The sequence below is a fragment of the Lepisosteus platostomus genome, chromosome 13 (genome assembly GCF_059453375.1).
Source record: "Lepisosteus platostomus isolate fLepPlt1 chromosome 13, fLepPlt1.hap1, whole genome shotgun sequence".
NCBI lineage: Eukaryota > Metazoa > Chordata > Actinopteri > Semionotiformes > Lepisosteidae > Lepisosteus > Lepisosteus platostomus.
The window spans coordinates 8,422,126-8,433,952 of NC_142623.1; the positions used below are offsets into that span (position 1 = coordinate 8,422,126).

At 39.0% G+C, this 11,827-nt stretch overlaps 1 protein-coding gene across 7 annotated transcripts in view; it reads left to right on the forward strand.

Annotated features, from left to right (window-relative positions):
• The window catches only part of luzp1 (leucine zipper protein 1), a 69,167-nt gene extending 58,655 nt beyond the window's left edge, over nt 1-10,512 (forward strand). For all 7 annotated transcript variants that reach the window (XM_088602983.1, XM_088602981.1, XM_088602980.1 and 4 more), the window contains one exon: nt 625-10,512. The gene's annotated coding sequence lies outside the window, so the exon portion shown is untranslated. The remainder of the gene's footprint in view (nt 1-624) is intronic.
• The last annotated feature ends 1,315 nt before the right edge of the window (nt 10,513-11,827 follow it).

The following is an 11,827-nucleotide window of genomic DNA, read 5'->3' on the forward strand; positions in this document are numbered from 1 at the left end:
TTCTATTTTTAAATGTTTAAATGTCTCCAATGTCTATTAGGACAAAGTCGATCCCAGTACTGGTGTATACACAGCTAATATTAATGCAAGGAATTACATTTATTTAACACTTGTGCTTGCTGTTAATTGTAGTGACCACTGTCTTTTTTATAATGTTTGGATCCTTCAGTGTCTAGGTGGATATGGTCTCATCTCAATTAAAATGTATTATGAAGGAGCTTTTATATAGACTGTTGGCTGGGTCAGAGGAAAACAAATCTGTTTCTATCAGCTTGAGATTTTCTAGACCTCTCTTGGATCTTTATTAATGAAAGGCGAACATAATTAACTTCAAGTTAATTAACATGGGAGTTCTCTGGTATAGCTGTGGATTTGCAAGCATGATTAAGCAATCTCTCTGAGAAAGAAGTTTTAAATGAAATGAATATTTTTGATATAGAAGGTGTATTTGACCTTCACCTTTTTATAGTACATTGATCTTTAAACAATAAGCAATACTTAGTAACACTTCAAAAATGTCTCCTTAACCCTACTTAGATTGACTCGAATATTGTGCACAATAAAGACAGAATGTTATGAATGCATAATACAGTGCTGTTGCTGACAGGTTTTTCATTGATGTAGTTGCAGGATTTCTCCACTCCTGTCTTGAGGTCCTGGAGCAGGCGTACTTCCAAATTCACAGCCTTTCTAAAGCATTGCCAGTTCCATTTTTAGAAGAAGAAGTTTAACAGACAGGTGCCAGTCCCCTCCCTTGGACATCTGCTGATCCATCTCCACGGACTGCTGCACATTGTTCCTGTATATTTTTCTAGCATGGACTTACCCAGAAAGTATCTTATTCTTTGGGCAGTGGTGTATTATATTTTTATGACCTGACAAAGGAGGCTCTTGTACATGAGTGACAACCTTTCCCAGCAGGATTTTGCTACCTTTGGAATGGACCACACGAGAGCAGGCACTATGTCCACGTCGCACTTTGTATTTCAAGGAAAAGTGACCCGTGCAGGAGTCAGACACGACCAAAACGCAGGGAGCGAATTACTTTTAAAGAATTTTATTATTATTAATTTTATCATGTTATTTTGCCACCATTGTGGTAAAAAAAAACTACTCTTTGACATCAGTTTGGTTTTCATTTCTTGTATTTGTTTTAATTCTTCCTGATTTCCCCATCTCCCTGATGTACAGTAATACAGTTAAAGGCTGCATTTAAACCATAGGAATTTCTGTTAACCCTGCATTCCTCACCACTGTGAGTTTTTACCACTCATCGCGGCTGCATTCAGATTTTTTATTTGTATTTACCTGCTTCTTCTCACCTGTCATTCTCCTGTCATAAAGCAGCCCTTTCTCTGTGCGTTCTACCTTGGACAGTTTTAAGTTTCATTCAGTTGACTCTTTTGAGTAAAAACTGTCACTGAGCATGTATTAGATAATATAAATTGTCCGTATTGTAAGCAAAAGAAGAAATTCAAGATAATTCACTGGCCAGCATTTTTTATTTTGATACTGGTTAAGCTTCTGTATTTTGTTTGCACAGAACCAGGTGCACGTAGCCTCCCATGCTTCTGCAGAAATGATCCACGTTTCTAAGTTGACAGAAATGAATGTGTGTGCATCTCTGTCTTGCGGACTGATCTCTAAGAGTGCGTTAAGCTCCTATGTACTGCTATGTTGCACTCTTCAGTAAAATCTCCCAGTAGACATTAAGGCTGTTAATTCAAGAAGATTTAATAAGCAAGTGTAGACAAAGGAATTGGATATGTTGGGGACAGTGGAATGGGTTTAAGTAGCACTTATATTCAACTGGTAAATGCTCTGCTGGCTCATACCGTCAAACTGAAATATCTATGAACTTAGGGAAAATAAAAATCCACAGACTGTTCTTAGAAGTATAATTAATGCTCTGTTCTTACACGTATAAAAAAAGCTCTGTATACATTAAGTACTGTATTACATGCACTTTTGTATCATGTAACACGCAGGACATTATAATCTGAAGCATAGTTGTTCAGGATTCATGCCATCAAGTGGCATAGCATACAAATTCTGTCTGCCAAGTGAATTGCGTTGCACATTTTAAGACTCAGAGATGTTAACGTTCATGCATTTCTGTATGTATATACAATTTATAATTCAGCCATTTTAAATGATTAATGACAATATAGCGAGCAAATTCCTTTGCCCGTGGCTATGTCAGTTTCAGTGGAATGTACAGTATAACATAAATGTGTTTGACACTCCCATTTTCATACATACCTTTAACATTAAATATTAACCTAAAATCTGGCGTATCTTTTCAATATTCTGAAACGATTGCTGAATGGTTTTGCTTGTCTCTTGCCATCGCCTTGCAACGTATTATGTTTGGTCACGTTTATACAGTAGCTGCTGGCACCAGATTTGATCCCAAGACTGTAGCGCATGCCGAAATGCGATCACTCCAGGAAGGTTAGCGGTCAACAGTGGTCCAGCTTTTTTTAGGAGAGTCAGTTTAGCTTTTTCTTAATTGAAGGCACAAGTTGGACATAAAATGCAAAATTAAAATTCCGAGGGGGATACAAGTCCATTTTCAACTAAAACCACACAGTTAGAAATGAGCTCTTGATTTGGACTAAGCCTCCTGTAAATACTGGATTATAGACCATAAGGAAATATTGTGAAAGGCATACTAAACCCATGAGAAAAAAAGGTGGATGTCCAAGCTAAATATGGCCACATAGCATCACTATTTCAATTTAAACCTACTTATTGATAATTACATTTTTTGGTTTAACATAACAGTAATAAATGTTTCTTGTCAGTAGAGAGTAAAGCATTTTCATTTTTAAAATGTATCTTGTAAATTATCTTTCAAGGCATAGGACAATCAGTCTTTATTTTATAGATGGGTAATAAATGTAGTATGTACAAGCAGATCAGGGTGGCTACACGGCCAGATTTGTCTAATTGATAAGCATGCTGCTGGTGGCGGGGTGTGACGTGAAGCACAGTTTTAGGGCCAAAGCTCTGGGACAAAGCCAGACTTCTGACCATAACTTCAGGCATGCCTGGTGCGTCTGTGCTGCCCAAGACCTGTTCTGACGAGAAACACTCTCATCTCCCCGAAGCCTTCCTTTCACTCCCAACTGCACCCTCCTCTCCAAAGCACACACCTTCCGGGAGGAAAAAAGCGTTTTCCAAAATCTATTTCGGTAAACAAAATGTGGGCAAGAAAGAGATCCTTTTCAGATTCTGCTGAAAAAAAGCTTTGGAAATATAAGAGATGTTACAAATGGAAGAAAGTCATTTGTTCCATCTACCTCATCTTGCAATCAACCTGCTACCTTGTGATCATTTCCTAAATTACTCTATTTGAAGCAGCGTTATCATGTTTTCTCATTATAGCAGAACTTAATTCTTAAATATTTTTATGCCATTGACCATTAGTTTGCATGGTGCACAGAACTCCCCCAATACACAGAATATTGGAGATTTCATTCTCCAATACCCCATACTTAAAGCACGAGCCAAAAACCTGAGGAAGTTAATACATGTTTTATTTTTTGCTGTCAAGGGAAGGGGCCTTCCTTGAGAAGGTCTTCAATGCCAAAACAGTGTTAGCCGGTGTGTGTTGTAATCTGTGTCGTCTCACTGCTTTAATTAGTACAGTAGCAAGTGATCTGAGGCAGTCTTGGAAAGGCAGAGGAAATAATGGGAAGCAAACATAGGTCCATTCACTTTCCAACAGAAATACTCTCTTGACAGACAGTTGCCTGGAGTGCCTGTAGTTTGGTGTGACTTTGATTAAATATTTTCATCCTTCAGCACTAAGCCCATTGAAACATCAAGAGTTGCCTTTTTGTTCTCTGTAATTCGCTCCCTGTTGTTGTACACAGGACCCTGTTGGTCTCCTGCTGAAGCAGATCCAATCGCTAGAGTTTGGTTTCTTTGGGGGGTAAGGAGATTAAAAGGAGAAAACCCACGGAGGACAATGCTTTCTCTTGCAAACATTTGCTCATGAATACCTAATAACTGTAAATGAAGTTGAGAGGGGGAGGCCTGCCCAACGTTTCATCAAGAGCATGGATATCTGAGTTCTCTGCAAGCCTGGAAGAGATTTCTGGGATATGGTTCCTAAACTTCCATTATGTGATGCTTCCTGCTAGCTCTGTGCAACCTTCTCCTGAAGCCATCGGATACACCGCTCAAGGGAATCTGATCCATTCAGACTCCTGATTGCATACCAGCAAACCCTAACGCTTAGGGTTCTAGCACTTCTGAAAGCATTTAGTTGTAGGAACTCAATCTCTTGTCTTTCTAAAAAAAAAAAAGCCGCAATGGACAGGAATGGACTAGGTTCGCAGTGCGAACCTCCTTGACTGCTTTTTCTATGTTATTTTTAATTTAATTTTATTTAACCACCTGTGTTTGTCGAGTGGAGCTCCACAACAGGATGCTTCTTAGAAATTAGCCTGTGCCATAACAATCAATGGGGTGCCGTGTGTATATATATAAAAGTACTCTTCGTTGTCTGTTTTCCAACTTCTGTATCTGAAAGGTCTCCATTAGGGAGGTAGCAAACACTGGTATTTCTTCTTTACTTGTAAGTGGTCCACTTCATAGGATCCCCAGCTCTCAGCAAGTAAGCTTTGAGTGTCTCACCCAAGATAGTTTGCAATAAGACAAGATGATTCTCTTTATCTGCACCTGAGAAACCATGTCATGAAATTGGAAATTCTTGCAAGAAATAAGGCTTTTTGCACAGCCCGTGTTCTAGGATTTGAAGCGAGTTACATCTGTGAACAGACTTGCAATGTTTTGTAAAGCCATGAATTACAATAACGAATTTCTAACCTCAAACAGGATCCAAAAACCTGTCCAAAATTCCTGCCCTTGTTCCATTTTGACATAGACCCTTCATATGGTGCCAGGATAAGCATACAGTATGTGGATTTTAAGAAGATCGTCCCAGTAACAGCAATCTCTTAATTTCCATTCATGCAAATGCCGTGACCTATGGTGTTATTCTTTCAGTGCTCTCAGGATTTCAGAGTTTTGACAGTCCTTGGTAGGAATCCAATGAGTACATGCCCGCAGTATAATATGAGGGTCCTGGAGGCCTACAGAATGGTAAGATAAAGTGTAATCTATATCTATATATCTATCTCATTTTACAAAGACATTTAAAAGGAATTGTATCAATTAAACAACTAATTTGTTAAATTAAGTCAGCAGAAACTAAATCTGGTCCTGAAAGGCAGTAGGGGAGTTGTGACTTCTTTCCAAAGACATGATTGAAAAAGCAACCTGCTTTAGGAAGTCACATTAAAAAAAATCTCCATGTTTTTTTCTGCACAGTAGATCTCCAGTACTTTGTCTGGCACACCGGTGTCTAATTATTATTATTATTATTATTATTATTATTATTATTATTATTATTATTGTCAATAAAGGTCCAAAAAGTTATTGGCACCCATTATCATTTATGATTGCCCTTGCCTCTTGTCAATTCTTAGCTGAGGACTGGTAAAAATGTCTGGGATTTAAGTCTCTGTGGCAAGAGTGTTAATGTCCCCCAGGACTATGTAATAATTCTACCCAGAAGATGTGCTGAATTTGACCATTGTAGATTACTGGCCACACAAGTGGAGGCTGAAGTCATGACTGATCCACAGAGTTGATTTATAATCGTCTTATATCCTGTCTGCCTTTAAGAATGATAGTATATTGCTTCTTCCTCTGACAGTGAGAGAAAATGGAATACAGAGCCTACAGCATCTGCTTTCTGTGTTTGTCTTCCGCTATGCTAAATTTTTGTGGTCACCTTCAGCAAATGAGTGGAAAGACGTAAAAAAAAAAATCAGGTGCTATGTTCTCATTGCCTGTAGAGGATGCAAAGTTGTTGTTTTTTTATTTTCTGTTCTGGTGCAGAGAGAAATACAATCTCAAGGGAGTGGTGTGATTTTGATTTTTTTTCAAACTACTCGGATGTCCCGTGCTGTTTGGCAATCAGGGCTTTTTCCAGTTTTCAGACCTTAAGACCTTGTCTGATTTGCATGTTGCACTGGAATCCCGACTAAGACTTAACTTTTTGCAGATCCTCATGGGGAAGACAAATTCCTGCACAAGGAATTCCAAGGCACAGAATGCTTTGGTTGAGTCAGTATTGTTAGGCAGATAGGTATTTATCTATGGAATATAAAGCAAAAATGTCCTTCTTCAGTGGACAACTGCAAGTTTCTACATGTCCAGATGCGTCTTACTCAGTCACTTGTACAGTTACTGAGCCTAACTGCCAAAACAATAGCTTGTTTTGGTACTAATTATTATTGGGAATGTTTCCTCATCAGTCCTGAAATATTATAGTAGGTATAATCTTTGTGTTTAATTTGTAAGCACAATGCAACAGTAAAACACTGCTCTGTTATCTAAATACAATAGACTCATCAAGAATCTGAACAAAAGTGAGATTTGATTAAAAGGTAAATACATTAATTTCTAAAAAAAGTCCTAAAACATAGCTGTAGTTTGGTACTGAAATGGCAGATGGAAGATGCAATGTAACACACAGCATTCAGGGTCACCCCGAGTTTTTAACCTCGGCAGTGCTGTCTGCAGCAATCACCTTAAGAGCGATGTCCCTGACACCATTAAAAATATATCTTCCTGTGCTTTAGCTATTAGTGTGCTCTCCAAAAGCATCATTGTACAGTATTTCCCTATTTTGTTTCATTTTTTAAAAACTTCCTTCATCCCCTCTGTCAGTTAAAGCCTGTTTTATTGGCTGCTAAAGAGCAGAGAGCTGGCCAGCACTGCTGATATACGGCCCCTGGGTGCAGAAAGGGGAGAGGTCACGGATGGAGCTAATCATGGATTTCCCCAGAAATGTGGGATATAAATACTGGGACATGAGACTCTTTGGCAGCCAACACTCCTTCACAGTCTGGATCTGGAAGTTGAGAGAGACCACTGGCTTGCTACATGGTTACTTAGAAAAGTGTGCTTTGCATTTATCAACACACATGCTTAATTTGTCATGCTGTATGCACTCATGCACAGCATGATTCTGTGTAGCCTTGCATGTCTGTTAAATGTATTATAGAACTTGTACTATGAACCATCTCCTTCACACACGAGAAATCCAGACTGTAGCCTGCAGAGGCACCATCACATTGTTTTCCCCCCAATGCATATACTAGCCTGCTGTATTTGATCTGATCAAGACTCCTGTAAGAATAAAGAGACATGAAGCGCTAGTGGAACAGTGGAACGCAGGCTGATTTTGATCCTACAGGCTCCGGGGGAAACATTGCCCATTTTTAACACTGGCGAGTGTTACAAGGTGTAAACTGCTCAAGTTGTTCCAAGGTCTTCTTTTTAGCATTAAGAAGGTTATTGTCAATCTGGACGAATCATGGCATACTTTCTGTAAACATCACAAGGACTTTGAAAACCATCTAGGAGTCTCATAATGCAAATTGCCTGGAAATCAGGAACTGGGGACATTATGGCCGCCGGAGAGAAAAGAGGCTACACTGCAACTTCAGTTGAACTTGGCAGGTGAACTAGCTAAATAATGTCATGCAATAAGAGGACACCTCTGTCGTGTAAATATCTTGCAGTCCAATCATAATACTTTGAACAAATTGGAAATTCCAGTGTTTCATATGTGTGCTTTGTGAAACCCCTAGGCATTTTACTCTGCTCAAACACTTTCTTCAGACTTTGCTGCAAGGAAATACTCTGCCTATCATATTGCAAACCTACTCTAAAGGATCAGTGTGCAGACATGTGAACTTTCAGTCAGGGAGAGATGGAACTATTGAGCGCAAACAGAACAGAAATTACAAAGGACTTCCTCCCCTAAAAAATGACCTACATGCTCGTCTTGGAACAGAAGGTTGATGGCTATTCAGAGGACAGCACAGTCTTACCATGAGGTAAGCAAGAGACACCTGTGCCTTTTCTGCTGGGCATGCCTGGGCAGTTCCACACAGCTGATACACTGGTGTCTTTTATCTGCTCAAGAACTTCAGGGTTGTGATTTTAAATGTGTTCTAATAATGTACCCAGTGTTGCAATAATATGGTGTGTACCCAGAGGGCCCTGAAATGGAATTTATTTCCAATGGTTGCATTCTTCCAAAAAGAATAAAGAACAGGGAACGTTTTGGTTTTCTTAAGTAAATGCTGGTGCTGCTGCTGCCAAAGGGAGCTTATTTGAAGAGAACTTAAACTTTTTTTTTTAAGATGAAACTTGAATGGGATATTGCTTTGGGATATTACCAATGCAGTGATGTAAAAGGTAATTTACACACCCATCCTAACTACCCAGAATGTCTCAATTTTTAAACTTGCTTTTATTAGAAACAGGAACATTTATATTTGTTATAACACATTATATATGTGTGTAAGAGAAAGAGAGATATTGTAAAGGAAAATACTTTTAAAACTGGTCAATTATCCAGAATCCAGCAGTTTACTTTCCTACATAAATTAATCGTAAACACAATTCTGATGTAATCAGTTAGAGTCTGCGGTACATATTGAAGCACTTAAAAATTCAATTCAATTCAACTCAACTCAATTCAAAAACATTTCACTTCAGTGTTTGTCTTTTAATTCACAACCCAGACCTCTGGGTAGTTTTACCTCACCAAAGTATTTGCCAATTCTGGCATCTTTTCCATGATAACCTGCATTGTTCTGACTCTCAGTTATTGTCCAGCCAGGGTTCGAGTGCCATCTCCCACCTTAACAGGTTGATCTTAGACCAGGGTAGTCAACTTACTGTAGGCACTTTCATTCTAGGTCATTACAGGTCTTTGAACTGCCCAAGAGTTAGGGAATTCATTAAGGAATTGATCCATTATTTCTTAATTTACCCAGGTTTTGAAGTTCACTTTAGGAGTTCACAATTATATTGTGATAATCGTAATCTAGGATTAGATGGAGGAAGGTTTTGGGAAGTCCAGAGATTGACTACCCCAATGATCTTGAACATTGGTCATAGAGAGCCCCAATACAGCAGGTTTTGTACCATTAAACATTGTTAGATTACTTTGAAACCCCAGTTTTTAAAGATGTGAAACAATTTCATTCTGGTCAATTGAACATGTGATTTGTTAAATTAAGAAATTTAGAAATTATTTAGGATTCATTTTTAAATACTATTCCACCTTCCAGGACTAGAGGTCTCTTAATTGAACAGATCACATGCTGGATTTAGCAATAGTTGGTGTAGCCAAGATTTAACAGCTGGTGACCTACAAGACTATCGGGGATCAGGGTTGGAGACTACAGGTCAGCTCTGCTTCAGACACCGCAAGATCTGCTACCCAAAGAACCCTAGGACCCTTTTTTACTCCCTAATTTTCATTTGTCACATAATCCCTTTTTTGCCTTAATTTTGTTAGTACTCAAATTTAATGTAAAAAAAATGGTCCAGAGTTACTGAACTGATGGAGACGTCAGAACTCGGACTCAGGGGTGTCAAACTTAGTTCCAGGAGAACATAGTGTTTTGTTTCTCTCCCCTTGGTTAGACTGTTGTCCTAAACATTTAATTAACTGCAGAATTATTATACTTCTCCCGAGGTTCCAGGATAATTTTTAGGTTACCTGTACCTTTAATGATGTTAATATTGTCATTAAAATATAAGAAAGTAATAAGCTTAATTGTTAATAACAGAGGTTGGAACAAAACCCAGAAAACCCCAGATCCTCAGGGCACTGCATTTGGGTCCCTTGAATTTCAGGGGGAGCAGTCTGGTCCTTCACCATGTATAATTTGTTTGGATACAATGCACCATAGGACATGCTTGGCATTTACACTTCGTGTCAAAATCATTCCACTGTGTTGCTAGTTTACGGTTTCTAAGTAGTGTCCGTTGTTTACTAAGATACACGATCATTATCCTCTGTGCATTAATAAATAGCAAATTTGAGCTTTTCTATTTATGAACAAAACAAAATATTTTGGAAGAGATATAGAAGAATATTTAAGAATCCATTAAAATACTATGATTAATTAGAGTTCTCCTGGAGTAGGTCTAGAATAAAAAAAAAGATTTGTTTAGGGGATTATTCTAGACATACTCCAGGGGAAGTTACATATTTAAGAAAACAAGCCTCCTCACCTGGTGTCTTCCCATTTTCGTTTTTTTCCCCATTCTTTGTGCTCATTGTTTAAATGTTGCCAAAGAAGGAGAATTTTGGACCTGTACCAATTAAGGAACAACTCAACGTTCTTTTTAAAGCACATTTTAAATAGATGTATGCTAAGTAAAGAGGAGCAGGAGGATACAGGGCAGTTCAGTAGAAGTTTGAGCAAAAGGTTGTGGGTCCTTCTCAGTAATGTGTGGTGCACCTGCTTAGAAGGATGTCCTCTGGACCGTACATGACATCTCCATTCAAGAATAATAATTTGTGCATGTTTACCTTTGAGCTCTGCATGAAGCTTTCACAAAGCTGCCAAGTGTACAGCGAAATGTAGTCCATACAATAAAACAAGAAGCATTTGTAACATCCATGTTGGTCTGTGTGTGTGTGTGTGTATTGAAGAACTGGCACTTTAGGAGCATGAACCATCAATTCTGTAGTCAGCTTTAAAGATGGCTGCTGCTGAAAGGCCATTGTTTGAAGACCCGAAGATTATGCAGTGTGATGAAAAAGAAACAAGCACACTGGATACACCTGGCCTTCTTCGTAAGGCTTTAGAACGGCTGGCTGTAAGAAGCTAAATGTAATCTGAAAATGAATGTTTTCATTGCGGTGAGACCTAAAATTTCCACTGGATTTGGGAACAGGTGTCTATTCCTAAAACAACTTAAGATGTAGTAGCATCATACTACACACAGACGCTATATCCAGTTTGGCAACGTCTATTTTGTAAGGGCCAGGTGTTGCCCAAAGCAGCAGCGTGCTAGATCAAAGCAGGTTAAGCCTGCTGGTACTCACCATGCAAAAGACTGACTTGCCTTGGGGCTCAGGAGAACAGCTACGCTTTGCAACCTCTTGCACCCTGTGGGATGTCAGCTGCTTACAATGTGCTTTTGCCTCAATAGGGAGATTAGCACAATGATGTGAGAGGAATTACCTACACCAATACCACCGCCATGTTCTAAGAGTTCCTGTTTTTTCATGTAGACCCCAAAGTTTTTATCCAGCTCATGTCCTCATACACTGTTTCCCCCTCCTGGTGGATTTCTGATTCAGGGAACACAGAGGTGCTTCACCAGCTTCACATACCTGCCAGGGGTGTTGCTCTGCTCTTATGCACTCATGTGTGTGCATGCACTTTCATCAGTACGCAAGCAGTGCCAGGAAAGAGCCAGGATGAGTTCTAGCATGCAACAGCGTCTGAAAGGATCGCTTCATACTGTGGGTAAAAAGCGAAGGAGGAAATTCAAGAGCAAATTAACAGGCCCAACATCTAAACCTTTCCACAAGGGAAGGCAACGTTATTGTTTTTCTCTAGATAGACAGAACTATACACTGAGACAGATATTAACATAGAATTTTAGGAAATTTGTATCAAAAAGAAAAGCTGCTGTGTCACAATAGTTAATGCTTTATTGGAACAATAACTGATTTAATTTGGCCTGTTGTATATATAAGGGGTTTGGCCAATGGAACATTTCATTACCCACAGAAAAACCAAAGTGCATTTGGCACATAAAAGGCATGGTATCCACTTACGTTCAGGCAATCGTAATAGTTTTTCCCTGAGAGTCAGGCTTTAAAGAAAGGGCCCCGATGAAAGATGTGTATCAGTCTCCACACATCCTGGCCTACCCCTGTAGAGACTGTCTCCAAAGGTTCCCAGCTTGTGCCAAATGAAGA